The following is a 21,677-nucleotide window of genomic DNA, read 5'->3' as shown; positions in this document are numbered from 1 at the left end:
ATTGTCTACTAGTGTTACAGGTAATTCTTTTTATAAGACAACATTTTCTGCTTTTTAATTTTGCTAGTTTTTTTTTTTAATTTAAATGTTTATTTTTGAGAGAGAGCAAGAGAGACAGAGTGTGAGCAGGGGAGGAGCAGAGAGAGAGGGAGCCACAGAATCCGAAGCGGGCTCTAGGCTCTGAGCCATCAGCACAGAGTCTGACACGGGGCTCGAACCCACCAACTGTGAGATCATCACCTGGGCTGAAGTCAGACGTTTAACCAACTGAGCCAACCCGGCGCCCCTCATTTTGCTAGTTTGTGATTGAGTATATTCAAGTGGAAATCTTTCCTTGGTTTAAAAATCTGTGGAAAACCCAAAGGAAACCATGAAAATGAGAAGCCAAATCTAAAAGGCTAGAGGAATCTAGGGCTACCTACCAAGTAGTGGTAATGGGACTTGCTTCTTGGCCAGTCAATGTCACAGCAGCCCTTTAGAGACTCGTGAAGCCAGAGGTCACAATGAGACGAGAGGATCAAAAACTATTTACATTATGCCTCGGCTGAGCCATGTACCAGTCAGTTCTTCAGGAATCAGAGGGGACCGTTGTTATCGGTTAAATCAGCGTCTATGTCAGCTTTACTAGTAAGTCTTGAAAGAGCCAGGACGCAACGAATGCCGTGAACCTACTCATGTCGATCAGTGATCTTTCAGGATCTAGAAAAATGGGCCAAATTTAATGAATATACTCTGGTGGTGTAAAATTGGCCTGTGGAAGGCCACTTCTGCCAGGGCCAAAGAAAGAGCCATCAATGGCTCCTCACTGCCAAAGCAGGAAGTTGAGAACCTGACTTTGGCTCCATCCGTCTCCTCCCTTCCTTCCGGAATGGAGGCATCGCTGATGACTCTAAATGCAACCCCAGACCCTTTACACAGCTCTTCAGGAAGCTGCCAACACTGGATTGGGGTTGGCTTTCTAAGAAGCCCTGTCTTCAGGTTGATATGTAACTGCCTTGCAACTTCAAGCGCCATCAGTAATGAACTACTTGCGATTCTTGTTGCTCGTGTTGTTGCCGAATCCATCTGCTTTGTCTGAAATGTCCTCCCCACCCTCCCCAGTCGTCACCTGGTTGACTGACATTCAGTGATTTAGTCTCTTTTTTTCATGCAGGTGGAGGGCCCAGAATCACATTCTGAAAGTCTCTGGTGATGCTTCAAAAAGCAACCAAAATAACTGCCCCCCAAAACTATTAGGGTGTTATTAAATCAAAGTATAAACTTGGTCACTGTGGCCACAAAGTGGCACTGCTTGTGTCCTATGACTCAGAAAGTCTTTCAAGAATATATCACACATGGGGGTGCCTGGGTGGCTCAGTCGGTTAAGTGTCTACAACTTCAGGTCCAGCATGATCTCGTGGTTTGTGGGTTTGAGCCCCGGGTCAGGCTCTGTGCTGACAGATCGGAGCCTGGAGCCTGCTTCGGATTCTGTGTCTCCTTTCTCTCTGCCCCTCCCCCACTCACACTTCGTCTCTCTCTCTCTCAAAAATGAATAAACGTTAAAAAAAGTCTTTAAAAAAATCTACCACACATTGAATTTACTGCAGAACTACTTGACATTTACTTCTTCTCAAGAATCAGACCTCGTCCTGGGGCTAGCCTGAGCTAGGCACCTGCCATCATCCTGTTCTCTCCATCAATGCCCTTCTACCCTCGGCCATAAGCCTATCTGCACATGAAAATCTTCTCTGGGCTCTGTTCCCCTTTCCCAACTTGCCCACACAGGTCAGTAAAACCATGACCTCACATTTGGGCAGACCCTGAATGCCACTTAGATTCAGCTGAATCCCTCAGGAAAACTGAAATTACATGTCCTAAGGAATTTAATTCATCTTATCACATGTATAGCAGACTCCTTCCTGCCTTTAGGAACCCGAGAGGGAGTGAGGGAGAGAGACACAGAAATAAAGAAAATGGTTTGTGTGCGGGTTGAGGTTGAAGAATGGAACAGACCGTAAGACGGAGAAAGAAAGTTATTTAAATAGTGACTCAAAGCAAACCCCAGAACCTTTTAAGATTCATTGCCGTACATCACAATCACTTGGTACTTTTCAAATTCTGAATGCGTGTCCAGCGCTGTGTCAAGTAAGGAAGAACTAACCAGAAATAATAGACACATGCTTCTTAAGGAACACGATATCCTTGAAAATCCGATGTATACAACTGCAGCAAAGAATTCACAACAACATAGGAACAAGTATTGGCATCCTTGACCTTGGGAACCCTTATGTTTGATTAGCTTATTTTTGCTTTGTTGGCAGGGAGAGTAAGGAGAGTGACTTTTTCTAGGTCTGCAGGGCAGGCTTTGTATCACCTCTTCTGGCACTAATGAGGACAAAAACCCAACCAGTCGTTTTAAGAATTAAGCACCATCCACATAATTAAACCTATTGAAAAATACTTTGTGATATAGATGGATGTTTGTCCTCACTGTCCTTGAGTTGTGGAATTAAAGGTTACCTTTGCCTCTACCGTTGAAGAAAGACTTTCAAGAACTTCTGAAAACATCTGTTCTACTCACCTTTTTAATTTTAAGAGCCTATTCTCAGTGGCGTTGATAAATGACAGAGACAGAGGGAGAGGGATAAAGAGAGGGGAAGAGAGAGAGAGAGAGAGAGAGAGAGAGGGAGAGGGAGAGAGAGACTGAAGCTATTGCACTAAGTGGTGGTCCCTGTTATTCAAACTCTACTCATCAATTTTGACCCTTAGCGTGGACAACAATTAATGTAAAAGGCTCCAGGTCCCAAACTGGATGTGTCTCCAGGAAGAATAATTCAATGAATTGAAAAAAAAACAAACCATACTTTGCATTTTTTATGAACTGCTTTGGATTCCTGGAAATGTCAGCTATATATAAATAGAGTGTATTATGTCATTCTTCACCATTACTTGGATGGAATACAAGTATTTTACTTTAGCCATGGCACCACTGAAATCTCAGCCTAAAAACTTACAATTGCACCACAAAGTTTAACATATCCTAAACTTAAACCGCTGCCCTCCCTCTTAAATCTTGCTCATACCCAGTTTTCTCTTGGTGAATGATCGCCCTATCTATCCACGTGCTCAAATGAAAAACTTGAATCTCTTATTCATTCCCTCCTGCTCACTTTACCACATATTATCTCTCAAACCCACCTCCTCCTGTCCACCCTCATTGTTAACTACCCTACGTTATGCCATAGCCAGATCTTACTGGAATTAATAGCCAGTCACCTCTCATGTCTGTGGTGTTTGATGTGTCTGACCCATTCTTCACACCGGGGCCAGACAGATCTTTCTAAACGCGCTCCCTTGCTTAACATCCTTCAAATGGACACTCACACTTGGGCACACATTAAAATTTGCTTCTTGCTTGTATGGTTCTGTGGGTTTTGACAAATCCATACCGCTTTGTAGCTACCCCCCCGCCCCCACAATCAGGATTCAGAACAATTAACGTCGCCTTCAGAAACATTTCCCCAGGCAGTTCCGCTGTAGTCAATTACAACCCTTACCCCTTGACAACCACTGATCTGTTCTTCATCTCTGGCCTCCCCAGAGAGTCATATGACTGGGATGAGACAGTACATAACCTTTTACTTTGCCTTCTTTGACTTGTCATAATGTACATGAGACTCATGTGCTGAGTGTAACGGTTCCTTTTTATTGCTAAGTAGCATTTTACGGCACCGTAAAACTGGTTCATGCGCACCCCATCTGCTTAGTATGGTGGTTGTGAGTATTAAAAAAGCTTCCATTTGGTGGAAACTGATTGAAAAATAGAAAGCACCAGCCTCACGTCAACACAGGGAGAGCTCTTAGCACAGTGCCCCCCCCCCCCCGACCTTTTTTCTGTGCCTTGCACTTGCCCGTCCCGTTGCCTCCTGACCATATCCACTGGGATGCCCTGATAGCATCTCAAAAGCAACTTGTGAGAAACTTCTTCTACCTCTCCAGTCTCCCTGGCTTAGTAAATGAAAACCTGTCCACACAGGTGTTCAGACTGAATCCAGAGGATTGTCCTGACATCTCTCTTTCTTGGTCTTACCATCCAAACGATCATCAATACCCATTGACTCATCTTCTGAATTATATCTTGAATTGGTGTTACCACCATCTCTTCTCTGGATTACTGTAGGAACTTCCTTTGTGGTATCTGTTTTCACTCCTTCCCCTTCACTCCAAACCATTCTGCGTGGAGCAGTCAGAGGGACTGTTGCAAAACTCATAGATTGCTTTAGTAAATAGTGAGATATGTCTATAAGCAAGTGTTTTGCTCCTTTATCCAGAAGAAAGTCACACTGATTCTAAACTATCCCCAGTGCTGAATTTGTCTGCAATTAGATTTATTTAATGCTGTAGGATAAGATGTGCCAATGGGCACTTTTCCAAAATAAACATTTCTTGGAAAATGTTGCCAGATCTTTCCTTACGTTGAATTACAATTAGTTGCCATCTAAATTTTGGGAGCGAAAAGCATAAGAGACTCTTAAAAACTAAGAACAAACTGAGGGTTGATGGGAGGGGGGAGAGAGGGGGGGGGTGATGGGTATTGAGGAGGGCACCTCTTGGGATGAGCACTGGGTGTTGTATGGAAACCAATTTGACAATAAATTTCATATATTAAAATAAAATAAATTCTGGGGCTGAATAGGATCCTTGTTTTAAGAATAATAAAAATGAATATAGGGGCGCCTGGGTGGCGCAGTCGGTTAAGCGTCCGATTTCAGCCAGGTCACGATCTCGCGGTCCGTGAGTTCGAGCCCCGCGTCGGGCTCTGGGCTGATGGCTCAGAGCCTGGAGCCTGTTTCCGATTCTGTGTCTCCCTCTCTCTCTGCCCCTCCCCCATTCATGCTCTGTCTCTCTCTGTCGCAGAAATGAATAAATGTTGAAAAAAAAAATTTTAAAAAAAATGAATATAAAAATGGAAATCTTTTATCCTTCATCAAGCAGCTAGTAACCTATAGCCATGAGAGTAGTTTTGCCCATAAACATGTATGAGAAAAGTGTATATTTTAGATAGGACAGATATATCTAATTTAGTATCATTTAAAACACATGAGTGTTTCAGATACAATGGATTTTTTTAAAACCTCTTGGTAATTCAGGATTGTGGATAGCTTATACTATACTAATGAGGACCAAAAAAGAGGGGAAAGCATTTATTTTATAATTTCTGGGATTTAAAGTTTTACTTTTAAAAGGTCCTATACCTCCCCCCATGCCTATTAATTACAAAGGGTAAAATAATAACTTTATAGTACCGAAAGTACCTGGCAATAGCCATCTTAACCCATGTTTGAAGTTAAACATTCATTATTAATGGGACAAGTTGGCATTGAGTAGCCCCTGATATGATGCCTGGAGACAAACACCGTATCACCGATTCCTGCCAAAAGTGGAAACCTCAACCGAATCATGAACCACCATGCAAAGGCTAACTGGTCTGGCCTATGCTCTTCAAAAAACATCGCTATCCTAGGGGCACCTGGGTGGCGCAGTCGGTGAAGCGTCCGACTTCAGCCAGGTCACGATCTCGCGGTCCGTGAGTTCGAGCCCCGCGTCGGGCTCTGGGCTGATGGCTCAGAGCCTGGAGCCTGTTTCCGATTCTGTGTCTCCCTCTCTCTGACCCTCCCCGTTCATGCTCTGTCTCTCTCTGTCCCAAAAATAAATAAAAACGTTGGAAAAAAAAAAACATCGCTATCCTAAAACATAAATACTGAGAAATTGTTCCCAGTTAAAAAGATGTAACTGAAGGCAAGTCATGACCTGGGACCTTCTTTCCCCCCAAAAGGACCTTCTTTCTTAAAAATGAATTGTGACTGGGTGTATTTCTAGGAAACATACACTAATATATTTAGGACAAAGGGATCCCAGGTCCACACTTACTCTTAGACTTAGAGGGGAAAGAGTGTGTGTGACTGTGTGCATATGGGTGGGGGGTAGGGAGAGAAGACAAGATAAATAGGGTAAAATGTTTACATTTGGCTAATCTGGCTAGAGGATAAAAAGATGTGTGGAATGTGTATTGTTTTGTACTATTTTACTTGAAGTCTGAAACGAGGTCAAAATAAAAATTTTAAAGGAAAACTAGACATTACCTATTTTATTACGTTAGAGACATAGTCTAATATTTTCCCACCTGCCTGAGAATGATCCTTTTTGTCAGAGAAACAATCATCTTTCTCCTCTGTGTTCAAATACAGTCTGTTTTCGGAGGCTCCTGAGATTGTTTTCTTCCGCCTAAACCTCAACCTTTCGACTGTATTTATATTTGTACAGTTTAACTTACGATCTGTACAATGATCTGTCATATAACAATTTTACGTTTAACTGAATAGGATGATATTTACGGAAAATGGGTTCCCCTTGACTTTCACATAGAAACTTTGCATTTATTGTTAGCAAAAGTTGTGTATTCCTTGACTGACAAGGCGTGCAGGTCAGGTGCCAGAGAGGGGAGTATAGGGATGATTGAATTCGCCCGTGCTCCCAAAGGTCGCTTACAGTGTAGTTAGGGGGAGATAGGACATCTGTGTGCAAAGTCAGATGCCCATGTGTGAAATAGGGCAGCCCTGAGGCAGATGACTAACTTAATTTCCTACTGAATTAAAGGCAGTAAACTTTGGTTAGGTGTTCAGATTCCAATATAGGCTAAGCAGGTTTGTGGACACCCAAATATGGAGGAGAAGATCAGGGACTTCAAGGGCCAGACCAAATTGGACATTAACTCTGCTCTTTGCTGGTCTGATAATCCTGGGAACGTTCCTTAGGCTCCGCCAGTTCAGTTTCTTTATCTGTACAATGAAGAAAATAACCCCTGCTCTAAGCGTCAACATTGGCAGATCACCTGACGTAGACCGGGCATTTTATTCACGGAGTAGTATAGGCTCATGCTCGCAGCTTCCAGGCTTTTCGTGGATGTACTTGGAAAAAAGCATATGAATAAATATGACAAAATTCCATTCAAAACTCAAAAACTAGTTTTAGTGGGAGTTGTATACTTTAATATATTTGATATAATGATGGTTTGGGCTTTCAGAAAGAAGCCACGCCAACAGTATGTTAACATCTGTCACCATACATAGTTACAAGACATTTTTCCCCTTCTAAGATTTACTCTTAGCAACTTTCAAATATGCAACACAGTGTTATTGACTATAGTCTCCATGTTGCGCCCTGTATCCCCGTGACTATTTATAACTGCAAGTTTGTTCTTTCTGACCCCCCTCCCCCCACGTTGGCCACCCCCCTACTCTACGTCTGGCAACCACTTCTGTGTCTGTGAGCTTGTTTTCTTTCTTTCTTTCTTTTTTTAGATCCTGTGTGTAAGATCATAGAGTATTTCTGTCGGACTAATTTCGCTTAGCATAGCGTCCTCAAGGTCCATCCGTGTTGTAAGCAGGTGACAAGATTTCATTCTTATTTATGGATGAATAACATTCCAGGGTGTGTGGGTATAACATCTTTATCCATTCACCCAACCACGGACACTTAGGTTGTTTCCATATCGTGGCTATCGTATTGTAAACAGTGCTGCAATGGACATAGGGTTGCTTATAACTTCTTGAAGTCGTTTTTGTTTGTTTGTTTGTTTGTTTTTTCCAGATAAACACCCAGAAATGGGATTGCTAGATCATATGGTAGTTCTATTTTGAATTATTTATGTGGAAACTCCATATTAATTTCCACAGTGGCTTCACCAATTTGCATTCCCACCAACAGTGCACAGGGGTTTCCTTTTCTCACTGCCAACCCTTGTTATATTTTGTTATTTTGTCAGTGGCTATTCTAATAGGTACGAGGTAATATCTCCCTATTGGTTTAAAAAAATTTTTTAATGTTAGTTTATTTTTGAGAGAGAGGAAGGGAGAGAGGGGGACAGAGGATTCAAAGCGGGCTCTGTGCTGACAGCAGAGAGCCCAAGGGGGGTTGAACCCACAAATTGTGAGATCATGACCTGAACTGAAGTTAGATGCTTACCCGACTGAGCCACCCAGGCGCCCTTCTCCTTGTGGTTTTGATTTGCTTCTCCCTGATGATTATTGAGGTCGAGCACCTTTTTATGTACCTGTTGGCCAACAATATGTCTTTGGAAGAATGTCTCTTCAGATCGGCCCACTTTTAAATTGTTCGGGTTTTTTTGCTATTGAGTTGTGGGAGGTCTTTATATGTTGTGGATCAGATACATAATTTACAAATATCTCCTCCCATTCACGAGGTTGGCTTTTCATTTTGTTGATGATTTCCTTTGTTGTGCAGAAGCTTTTTAGTTCCATGTCCCACTTGTTTCGTTTTGCTTTCATTGGCTTTGCTTTTGGAGTCAGATCCAAAAAACCGACGTGAAGAGCCGCGTCAAGGAGTTTCCTTCCTATGTTTTCCTCTGGGAGTCTTAATGTGTCAGGTCTTCTATTTGAGTCATGAATCCCTTCTGAGTTGATTTTGGTGTAGGGTCCACTTTCAATCTTTGCATGTTGCTGTCCAGTTTTCCCAGCACCGTTTATCGAAGAGACTGTCTTGCATTCGTTTGTCTCCTTTGTCATAAATTAAGTAACCCTACACGCATAGGTTCATGTCCGGACTCTGTTCCCTTGATCTTTGTGTCTGGCCTCGTGTCACCAGCATATTGTTTTTATTTCTGTAGCTTTATAGTTTAGTTTGCAGGGAGTATCATGCAGTTTTTCTCTTTCTCAGGATTGCTTTGGCTCTTCAGGGGATTTTGTGCTTCCGTACACATTGTGGGATTGTTTGTTCTATTTCTGTGAAAAGTGCCATGGGAAGTTTGGTAAGGATTGCAAAGAATCTGTGGGCGGACTCCTCTGGGTAGTATGGACATTTAAAAATTTTTGAAAATCGTTAAATTCTGATTCTTTTTTTTCTCTAATGTGAGACGTTGCCAGCCTGGGGCTGATTTTCTTGTCACATCTGTAGGAGTGAGACAAACAACCAGCCCCAAACCATGGATTATGTGTGTTCAGACAGTAAGAGTAAGGGAAAGTTTTTTTTTTTTTATAGAAACTCCATCTCGTGTGTTCTGCTGTGTCCTCCCTCCAGCTTTGACTATGACCTTCAGTTGTCAGGCTTAAACGCAGTAGTTTTATTTGGCGATTGAGCCTAATTATAATGAGTGAAAGGCTCTAAGACGTACCACAGATGAGGTGGTGAGCCTTTTTCAGAAATGTCGCCTTCAAATAGACTTTTGTGGCTTAATATATTTGTGGCACCTAACAGCTGTGTGCTACTCCTAGAAACTTTAATTATCACACTGATTATGTGGCACAAAAAATAAGATGGGGGGGGGTAAAAACCTTAGGTTTAAATTGTGTATGTGAATATTTATGTAAGTATAAAACACTGTCAGTAAATACACTGATGCTATATTATTTAGACTTCTTATGGTGAGAAATTGAAAGATTCATGTTTGATCTCACATTATCATTTCCAAAGGGTAGATTCTTCTCAAAGGAGTTCAAATTGTTTTCAGTGACATTAACGGTGAAGTATTCTTTACATATGAAAGAAACCTCAAAGTGCCAAAGAAGAAAAAGGACAATGGAAAAGTATGGTTCCATTCCTTAAGGAACAGCTTGTATTTTTTAAGTTTACTTATTTATTTTGAGAGAGAGAGAGAGAGCGAGCGAGCAAGTGAGTATGGGAGGGCAGAGAGAGAGGGAGAGAGAAAATCCCAAGGAGGCTCCACATTGTCAGCATAGAGCCCAATGTGGGGCTTGAACTCACAAACCGTGAGATCATGACCTGAGGCTCAGCCGAGAGTCAGATGGTTAACTGACTGAGCCACCCAGGCGCCCCTAGCTTATGGTTTTTAAGAACAAGTTAAGGCATTCACATGTGGAAACCTGAACTAGTATCAGATCTTTGGAGGCCACATGTCATTTGTGTGGGTTATAGTTGAAGGATTTTAGATGCAGGAGATCTACACAGAAAGGGAAAATAAAAAAGGGATTTACAGAGAGAGACAGGAGTATTGAGATGAAATTTACAGGAAAGTGTATTGACGGTAAGCAAGGGCTGATTTCATAGTGCAGGGTTTTTGCGTATGTATATAAACTCAGTGTATGCCGTATAATGCAATTTACTGTGATTTTTAGAAAAATGATAAACCTTAATTTTTAGGGCAGTTTTAGGTTCACAGCCAAATTGAATGGAAGGTACGGAGAGTTCCCATATACTCCCTGTCTGCCGCAACCACACCATCCCCCATTACGGATAGCCTGCACCACGGTGGTATCTTTGCTACACTTGGTGAATCTACGTCGACATTGTTATTACCCAACGTCCTCAGTTTACATTACAGTCCACTCCTGGGGTTGATTTATAATGGCCTATAACCATCATTGTAGTGCACAGAATAGTTTCATTGCCCTAAAAGTCCTCTGTGCCCTCACTATTCTTCCCCTTCCCCCCGTCACTTCTGGAAACCAATGGTCTTTTTAACTGTCTCCATGGTTTTGTCTTTTCCAGAATGTCACATAGTTGGAATCACAGGAGCCTTTTGGGATTGGCTTCTTTCACTCAGTCATCTGCATTTCGGTCTCCTCCGTGTCTTTTCATGGTGTGATAGCTCATTTTTTTTCAGCACTGAGTAATATTTTTTTTTGGTCTGGATGTACCACAGTTTCTCCATTCTCCTGGATATCTCTATCTTCATCTCCACAGTTTATCCATCTCCTGAACGATAGATATCTTGGTTGCTTCCAAGTTTGGGCAATTACGAATAAAGCTGCTATAAACATCCATCCATGCTCAGGTTTTGTGTGGACACAAGACTTCAATTAATGTTGATAAATACCAAGGAGATTGGTTGCCGGGTCATCTTGTAAGAGTACGTTTAGTGTTTTAAGGAACCTTCAAACGGTCTTGTGAAGTGTCTACATCATGTGCATTTCACCAGCAATGAACGAAAGTTCCTATTGCTCCACATCCTCACCTACTGCTAGGTGAATATATATTTATTCCTTAACTATTTAATTCATAAAGTGAGAGTAGGTCATTGTATTAGACACTTATAGTTGAATTCTCAACATCTCTTTGACAGTAGATGATTCTAAGCCATGCACGGTCACTCCGTCCACCTTGCTAAGGTGAGCTGGTGAGCATGTGACTCAATTCAGCCAATAGGACATGAAGGAGGAACTACTCAGTGGGTGATTAGAAATGTCTCTTTCCTCGTTAAACAATTTTCTCGGAAGAGACCGTCTTTCTTCTTCCCATGGATGTTGTCTTATTTGGGTATGGACTGCAAACGTTGCAGCCTTCTTTCGGCCACGAGAAGAACCAGTGTTCGGTTGAAGATGATGCCGATGATGGCAGAGTGAAGGTAAGGTAAGAACGTGGAGACTCAGGATAAGTAGTGAACCTTTACGGCAGCCATATCTTCAGCTTGCCCTTCCCCTGAGCATTAGATTGTGTGAGGTAATAGTATTCCTTATTGAGATTTTTTACTATTTTTTGCAATCAAAAACATCTTGTGGGATACAGGTTTCTCCATTTTATGTGTGAGAAAGCTGAGGCTTAAGGAGGCTACATAACTTTCCCATGTTTACATATCTAATAACTGTCTGAGCTTGTACCTGAACCCTGGTTGATCCTGTTCCTTCGTATATTCACTACTTCTCATGCGCAAACAGAAAAATAAAAAATATAAGCTAGAAGAAGTAGTGTTGGTAACTTTTATTAATTCCCAAAGGCAGACCGTGCTCTGGCAATGCCTGTTGCTCTTGTACTAAATAATTCTCCTTTCTAAGTGAAGAACTAGTTTTGTAGCTTCTCGGCTGAATTTATCCTGTTTAGCTGAGATGAAACAATTTTAGGATTGATGAAGATATGTAGTGGCTTGAATAGTGGTCTTTCTGATGCCACCCACCCACAAAGATGTGTCCACCCAGAATCTATAAATGTGACTTTATTTGGACGAAGTGTCTTTGAAAATGTAATTAAGCTAAGGACTTTGAGATAAGATCATCTTGAATTGGGGTAGACCCGAAACCAATGGCAGGTGACCTTAGAAGAGAAGACACCTTCACAAAGAGGAAGGGAAGAAAACATAGTCATAGAGAAGACAATCATGTAAAGTTGAAGGCAGAGATCGGAGTTGTGCAGCCCCAAGCCAAGAAACACTTAGAGCCATTAAAAGCTGTAAGAGGTAAAGAAACATTCTCCCAAGAGCATTCCAAGAGAGTGCAGCACTGCTGATACTTTGGCTCCCAAAAGAAGCCAATGCCTCTAAAACTGAGAGGGAACAAGTTTCTATTATTTTTGAGCCACTTCGTTCATAATAATTAGTTATAGAAGCCATGGGAAACTAGCATGGGAGTGTCTTGACTTAAAGAATTTCCACCTCCTTTCCTTCCCTTTAACAAGAATTTGTCTCAGTGTTGCTCAGTGTCTCAGTTAACATGGTAGACGTGACTAACTGTGTGCTCCACCTTCCACGAAATGGAGTTGGCTCTTACAAGTGGTTGCCCAGCCAGGGACTATATTTCCTAGTGCTTCTTGCATCCTGGTCAAATGTGTATCTAGTTCTGACCAATGAAATGTGAGCAGAAGTGATGATTGTTACTTCTGATGTAAGGAAGCTAAAAAAAAAAAAGTGCTCTCTTCCCCCTTTGTTGAATCTTCTTCATTGGCTGGATCAAAAGACTCCAAGGTCCTAGCGGATGGTCCTATGATGGCATCGCCATCATAGCTTAGTGAAGCACATGGCACTGTAGAGGAGAGCATACTTCTTGAATAAAAAGTGAGGTTCTGTCCATCAGGAGAGAGGGATGGGGGAAACACAGTGTCTACTTCAACTGCTTGTTCTGTTCATACACTTTGTTACTGGAGTTGCTTTGATGGAATTCAGATATTAAAAAAATACCTTTCCATGGGATACATTCTCAGTCTCTTGAATAATAACTATAGTATTTAACAGCGATGTATTGCTCAAATGTTAATGAAACACTTTCACTACATACTGATGTACTTCTTACAAGAACCCTGTCATGTAGCTAAAATCAGCTGAGCTAATGTTATAAATTAATAAATTTGATTTCTAATCCATAGTTCCCTTTGCAAGTTTACTCCTATTTATAAATGGGAATTCTTACCTCCATCTGGGAGACACAAACTTATCAATCTTGGTAAACATGTCCTTTTTTTTTTTGGCTACCCAGTATACCTTTTCCTTTCTTTTCGCGAATGCTAAATAGTTTATGCTAATCTAATGGGGCCAGGACTTCCACTATTCTCAGCCTGAGTGCTTCAACTGGAGTTGACACTTTTTCCCATTCTAGGGACGGAGAAATGTCTCATACTGGCCAATGAAAAATAACATTCCTCTAACACGTGACACAATATGGGCCAGTGAGAGGTCCAGAGCTTTCATTGCATAGGGAGAAGTGGAAGAAACCACTCAGGACATCCAAGATGCTAACCATGTGGTGTCTGAGAGAAAAGCCTACAGTGCTGGTATAGCTGATGGTGGGGGAGTATAGTGTGGATCTCCATAAAGCTCCAAGTTTCTGTTCTTCCCTTCTGTTTACAGAGAATAACACCTACATTTTAATTTGGTGAATGTGGGCGTGTGTGTGTGTATGTGTGTGTGTGTGCACATGTGCACGCTGCTGGGGGGGCTGTTAAAGAAGTCTCTTTGGCAGGGCTGGAATTTAAAACATAGCTCTGTATTGTTTCTGCCTTATTCATATTTCTCCTTCATTATAACCTTGAGTCGGGCTATTTCAGATATTGGGTTATGGTTAAGGGCTGTGAATAATCTTCACTGAGTTAATTTCATTTCTTTGGTATGTATATGGCAATTTATCCATCAAAAATTGGTTGTGCTGTTTCTGAGTCCATGCTGCTTTAGTGTTTATAGGCATTCATGAAATTTGGGAATACAAGTTTCCGTTCCTTCCAGGAAAGTGGGATGTTTTTAGTGGCTTGCTTTGCATGGATTCCCTCCTACCTGTAGAACCTGGAAAAGGTAGGTCCTCTGGTTTCTGCCTCCATATGGGCAAGTGGAAAGTATAAAGTGAGGACAGAGATGGAATAGTGTGTGGAGAATACTGTTTAATGGTATACAGACACCGGAAATCTTCACATCCATTTGCTCCCTGGTTAATGTGTTCTCATGCAGAATATAAGCTCCTTGAGCCCAAGAACCTCGTCTGTCCAGTTCATTTACTGCTTAGGCACAGCCAAAGCCATAGTAAACACTAAAGTATTTTCTGAAAGATCGTTGAAAGGTGAGGTGAATAAAGAATTCTACAGAAATTAGGAAATAATGCTGTGGTAAATTTCCTTATAAAGCCCAGGTTCTTATCATCCTTTAGCCTAATTTAATCGTATCAATCATTAGTTCTTACCAGCACGGGCCTGGTTATTTTACATATTATTGTGTTGGTTTATTCATTCAACAAATGATCACTGGGCGCTTACAAAGTGTTAGCTGGGGGTGGTCAAGTCCCCCTATGGGAGCATTGGAAGATGCGTTTGTTGTTGTTACAATGCTGGAATCTAGTGGGTGGGGACCAAGCATGCTAAATGTCTTGTAATCTGTTCTTCTATAATGGACATGGACGTTTTAGTCATTATGAACATTGGGTACTTGTCTCGTGGTGACAGTCCTTTCTTGGGGCATGTGTACGAGAGTTTCTCCAGGACAACCAATGGCTTTCAAACTCTTTTAATCATAGCCATGAGTAGTTAATACATTTCATGTCACGACCCCGAAACACCCACACGTGTGTATGTGTGTGTATAACTGAAACAAAAATTTGCAAGACAATACTATACCCTGTGGTATGTATTGTGAGCTATTTCATTAAAAAATAATGCTGCCTGTAGTCCATTAACTTGATTTTCAAAAGCCACTCACTGATAAAAGCTCAGTTGAACAAGCAAAGTACTAAGGACACGCCTCACAGTGGAAATATTGGGTCTAAGGGTAGCTCATGTTTAACTTTTCTACGATGCGCTAAGCTATTTTCAAAGTTGTCATTCTAACCTACACCTGTTGAAAATGGACGAGAAATTCTGTTGCTCTACAACCTTGGTTTTAGTCTTTTTCCCTCTACGGCATGTGTATATCACCCTCTATGCAATTTTGTATCTTTTTTAATGTGTTATTTATTTTTTGAGAGAGAGAGAGAGAGAGAGAGTATGAGTTGGGGAGGGGCAGAGGGAGAGGAGGACAGAGCACCTGAAGTGGGCTTTGTACTGACAAGCTGACAGCAGTGAGCCCCATGAAGGGCCCGAACCTACGAAATGTGAGATCATGACCTGCGCTGAAGTCGGATGCTCAACTGACTGAGCCACCTGGTGCCCCAATTTTGTATCTTTTTTTTTAACTTAACGTCAATGTGAATAGTTTTCAATGTTATTAGTTGGCCTTAAAACCTGAGATTTTGATTTAGAGCATAATATTTCATTTTAAGAATATATTAGAGGCGCCTGGGTGTCTCAGTCAGTTAAGTGTCCGACTTCGGCTCAGGTCTTGATCTCACGGTTTGTGTCGGGCTCTGTGCCGACAGCTCGGAGCCTGGAGCCTGCTTTGGATTCTGTGTCTCCCTCTCTCTCTGCCCTTCCCGGGCTCATGCTCTGTCTCTCTGTATCTCAAAAATAATAAATAAACATTAAAAAAGGAATATGTTATCATATACTTGACTTTCCCTGGGATGCTGACATAACTATGCTTCCAAGATTTTTGATAACTCTAATGAGATCAGTAATTAAACTCTTTGACTAACCAATCTCCCACTGCATCCTCGGTCAGATGCTAAGTCTGAGGATTACAAAGTCAAAGAATGTGATCATATTTATGACCGCTGATATGCATGTTCAAATCGCACTCCAAAAAAATGTGTACCTGTTGATTTTTAGATGAATCCAGATCTTCCTGATTCTGCCTGGGCAAAATCAAGTTTAGCTGAACATATAACATTAAACAGTGGTGTTTTGTTTATGAAACATTGCTCTGAAATAGATTTGGAAACATGTTTTCCATTCTCCATATTTAGACCTGTAAATGTAAACACAAGTAGGGGAAGAATTTCCAGCCTTCACACTATATTAATTCATTTCACTTTAATAGTTGCTTGTCTCACTGTGGAGTAAAAATAACACAGTACTAGCCATTAGATGGCCTGACTTTTAACTGTCCCCCATCAAAACCACGTGATCTTCAGCAGATCATTTAACCTCTCTGAACCTTCGCTCATAGACTAGCAATGCTGAGTTCTATTCTGCTCACCTCCTAGAATGGGTAAGAATTAACTGACTCATGAGAGGGGAAACCATTGACACTGAAACTGATCAAAGGAAACAAATGAAATCGTAAAAAGTTTATGTGAATTTAGCCAGGAGATTTACCACTGGGACATGGGTCCTGAATAAGTAACCCGATACTTTATGGCTTTTACCTGTGAGACGATGCTAATGTCTTTCTTGTCTGTTTATTTTTTTTTTATTGAAAGATAACATTAAAGAAAGAAGTAAGCTTCCCATAATTAAAATATATCAGTGCCTGGATCCCAGCAACTTAAGGTCCTGACTTAGCTGGTGTAGGATGGGGGCTGGGCTTTGGTAGATTTTTAAAGCTTCTTAGGTGATTTCAATATGTAGCTGGGAATGAGACCAGAAATGTGCTGTTAGTACGGTAGCCACTGGTACATATGGCCATTTTAACTTAAATTCAAACGAATTCAGTGGCACGAAAAAGCTAGTTCCTCCGTTGCAGGCACATATGTGCTCAGCTATCAAGTGTGGCCAGGGTGGTGGCTGTCCTATTGACCAGCACAAAAGACCTTCTCTATCACTATGGAAAATTCTGTTGGCCCCCATTTCTCTCTTTTCTTTCAGTTTATCATCTCTGTTATGTTTTTTTGTAAGTGAAGTAAAATTTACATAGTGAAATACACAGGTCTTACTGAACCATTAGATGTGTTTGGACAAATGTATGTGCCCGTCTATCCAACACCCCAACCAAGATAGAAACATTTCCATCATCCCCTGAAGGCTCCCTCACACCCCCTTCCAGTCACAACCCGTGGTCAACCACTGTTCTGATTTTTACCATAGATCTATTTTGCCTGTCTTTAATTTCATGTAAATTACTTCATTTAGATTAAACAAGAAACTAATATTCATGCCTATAACAGACATTGCATTGTTAGGTTTTTAGCATAAATGGCCGATTTCAATGTCTAATGTTGATGAAGAAAATTTTCTAAGAATTTCTTTTTCTAAAAATATTTATTTTGAGAGAGAGCATGCTAGCAGGGGAGGGGCAGAGAGAGTGGAAGAGGGGGAGAGAGAAAGAGAGAGAGAGAGAGAGAGAGCGCAAGCAGGGGAGAGGGGCAGAGGGAGAGAGAATCCCAAACAGGCTCCACACTCAGCATGGAGCCCAAAGTGGGCTCGAGCTCATGACTGTGAGATCATGACCTGAGCCGAAATCCAGAGTTGGAAGATTAACTGACTGAGCCACCCAGGCGCCCTGCTAAGAATTTCATAGTGTGGACATCATTGGTCTTCATACATGTACAGCTGACGTAGAAGGAAACTTTTAATGAGAGCAATATTTTTTCCTACATACTCATTTAACCATTAAATGTTTATCGTGGGCTTACTGTATGCCCGGCAGTGTGCTAGATTCATGTTTTCCACTTACCTGTTCGTCTCCTGATATTTGTTGTGTCTGAGTAACACCTTCTCTGGTGTTTCTTTGCCGTTTTTCCAAATAAGATTATTTTAGGAGTAAACATTTTTATTGTTATAAAAAATGGAGAATGACTATCATTTACATTAAATATAAAGGAATGTTTTTTTTTAAATTTTTTTTTCAATGTTTATTTTTTTGGGACAGAGAGAGACAGAGCATGAACGGGGGAGGGGCAGAGAGAGAGGGAGACACAGAATCGGAAACAGGCTCCAGGCTCTGAGCCATCAGCCCAGAGCCTGACGCAGGGCTCAAACTCACAGACCGCGAGATCGTGACCTGGCTGAAGTCGGACGCTTAACCGACTGCGCCACCCAGGCGCCCCTATAAAGGAATGTTTTTAAAAAATAAGGGGGATATTGCTGGCAAGTCTGGCAAATCCCTAACTATAACGGCGTTCATTCTACGACGTAGAAAATGCCAGATTAAAGGTAACCGTTGTTAAGATTTCAACACATATCTATCTGAAGGCAAAATGTAGAGAACTCTTCAAAGACAGAAAAGACAGAGAAATCAAAGGCAGTGTGGTGAGCAGGTGGGAAATCCTGGTGGCCCACCGAGGTGGTGTCCCTGTACAGCCATGGAGGCTGGATGTCCAGTTGCCAGACTGTGTCATACGAAGGGGTGGGGAGACTAAGAGCAAGACATCCTTCTCCACCACCCTACAAAGAAACATACACACACACACACACACACACACACACTCCCCAGACTCTAAGAACTTCTTTGGTAGAAAGAGCTAGGATGTATGAAGTGTGTGTTTTGGATGAACAGAACATTTATACAGGTGACCAAAACTAACTAAAAACTCTAGGCTCGCCATCATGGTTAATTTTGTGTGTTAACGTGACTTGTCATGGGGTGCCCAGACATTTGGTCAAACGTGATTCTCGGTGAGGGTGTTTTGGGATAAAATTCACATTTGAATAGGTAGACTGATTAGAGCAGATTGTCCTTTCAAATGTGGGTGGATCTCACCTACTGGACTGAAAAACACTTAATAGAAAAAAAGACTCAGCAAGAGGAGACTTCACCTGCTTGACTCCATATACATTTATGTATATGTGTATATATACACATACACATACATACACACATACACACATATGCACACATACACACATATACACACATACATACACACAGGCACACATACATATACGCACATACACAATACACATATGCACACACATATACACACATACGCACACACATACACATACATACATACACATGCACACATACATATATACACATACACATATATACACAAATACATATATACATGCATACACACACACACACATATACACAAATACACACACATATATACACATGCACATACACACATACACACATATATATGCATACACACATATACATATATACATACATACGTACATATACACATATACACACATATACACATAAACACATATGTACACACTCACCTACACACATACACACAAACACACATGCACACACATACACACATACATGCACACACGCCCACATATACACATAATTATACACATACACACATACACACAAATACATGCGTACACACATACATACACACGTATACACAGATATACATACACATGCATATATATGCACACACATGCACACACATGCACACATATAGACAAATACACATATGCACACACATATACACAAATATACACATATACACACAATACACATATACAATATACACACATACAAATACATACATATATATACACATACACGTATAAACACATATATACACATACATACATACACACATACACATATACACAAACATACACATATACACACATATACACAAATATACATATACACACATATAAGTACATACACACATGTGTATACACATACACACATATACACATATACACAGACACACATATACACAGACACAATGCACGCACATATAAATATATGTATATACACATACATAGATGCACACATATACATGTATGCAAACACATATAACACACATACACATACACACACCCCCACTTACACATATACATGCACATAAACATATAGATACACACAGATACACACATACATATACACATATACATATACACATACACACATGCATTTACACAAACATGTATACACACATGCATATGCACATACATATACATGCACACATATACATATACCCACTTCCACATATGCATGCACATGCATACATACATGCATACATGTATACACACATGTGCATGCACATTGATATCCACACACACATAGACCTACACATGCATACCTGTATGCATATGTATATAGAGACACAATGTTGAAGCTGAGGGGAACAGTTGAATATTCTCCCTGCTCCCTGGCAGATGGAAACAGATAGAAACTAGGAGCATGACCTAAATTTACTCAAATATTCCCACTGGGACCCAGTGGGATTGTTGAAAAAACTGAGGCAAAACCCAAATAGTCAGTGATGATTTTGCACTGAGCACATAGAATCAAGAATCAAGGGTCCTGTGGCATGTGACTGAGTGACCAGGGGGGAGGTAAGCCAGAAGCCAAGCTGCCAGCATCCAGGGTGACCACGCCAACTCGATGGCATCAGAAACATCCACTCTGGCGGGATCTTGGCCACAGCTGGTCTCCCCCGATCCCGACCTCTCCGGCAGTTCAGCTGAAATGCTCCACAACTGGTTTCTGTTTGCCAGCAGGCTTTGGGAACTCACTCAATAATGTAAACAGGAAAATGACAAGATCAGTGCTGTGGGCTTGTGTCTCTGTGATCAAAGAATGCTGGTCATTTCTTATGGGAACAGCCTCTCCCTCAACACACATGATGGGATGCTTCGCAAGAGTGTACATGTGGATGGCATTTTCCGCTGTGCTATTTGCTCTCTGGGCCAGCTCTCTGCCTTCAAGAAGAGGTGCCTCCCACCATGAGAAGCAGGTGACATGATGAAAAGATCCCCGCTCCCAAACGTCCCCCTTTCTCAACAACTGACCACAGAACCTTCTCCTGCCCCTACTTTGAAATTCCAACCAGGAGTCTCCGGGTGTTAGTGACCTCTTCACGTGACTTTGGTTTTGCCTGCCCGCTGGCCCCCATGCATCATTACCAAAGGGTCGGAGAGATGCAGACTTCCATCCCAGCTTTAGCTGGAGTACCTATGGGGTCTTAGGCAACTCAACTGGATCTAGACCCTCAGTTTTCCTTCTCTGTAAAATGGGCATATCATTAGTTCTTAATTCACAGAGGCATTGGGAGGCTTAGGGAGGTATGTTTGCGAAGAATGTCTCACAGTCTTGCAGATGCAAACTGTTTGATAAGTAGCAGACCCATTTTTAATACCTTGGAAACCCAGAGGGTAGATGGTGTGTGATGGAGAGATGGAGATATTCCTGTTCAGCGCGGATGGAAGAAGCCTTGTGTGTTCAAATCCAGTTGAAGCCAGGTCCATTTTCACAAACTCCCACGTGCTTCTATAAATTCAATCTCACATTTTATAAAACATATTACCGTAAACCCACATCCTACATTAAAAACCCTTTTTGAAATGTTTTTTGGCCATACACTATTGAAAATATTTTTTATGACTGCTTTTTCTGAAGTTTTAGCACTGACCACTCATTTAGCTTACGTCACTTAGAAATTTCTGTGCATGCAGTGAGATTCTTTTGAAGTAATCATGCGATCTACAGATATCAAGGGAATACCATTTTTGGAAACATAATTTTTTTTTTGGTTAGGCTTCATAGATGCAGAAGTTTCCTCCAACTTAAAAAAAAATTAATGTTTATTTTTTTGAGAGAGAGACACAGAGTGAGAGTAGGGAAGGGCAGAGAGAGAGTGAGACCCAGAGCCTGAAGCAGCCTCCAGGCTCTGAGCTGTCAGCACAGAGCCTGACGCGGGGCTTGAACCCATGAACCATGATGAGATCATGACCTGAGC

The sequence above is a fragment of the Prionailurus bengalensis genome, chromosome D2 (genome assembly GCF_016509475.1).
Source record: "Prionailurus bengalensis isolate Pbe53 chromosome D2, Fcat_Pben_1.1_paternal_pri, whole genome shotgun sequence".
NCBI lineage: Eukaryota > Metazoa > Chordata > Mammalia > Carnivora > Felidae > Prionailurus > Prionailurus bengalensis.
The sequence above is the reverse complement of the archived record's forward strand: the minus strand, read 5'-3'. Positions refer to the sequence as shown.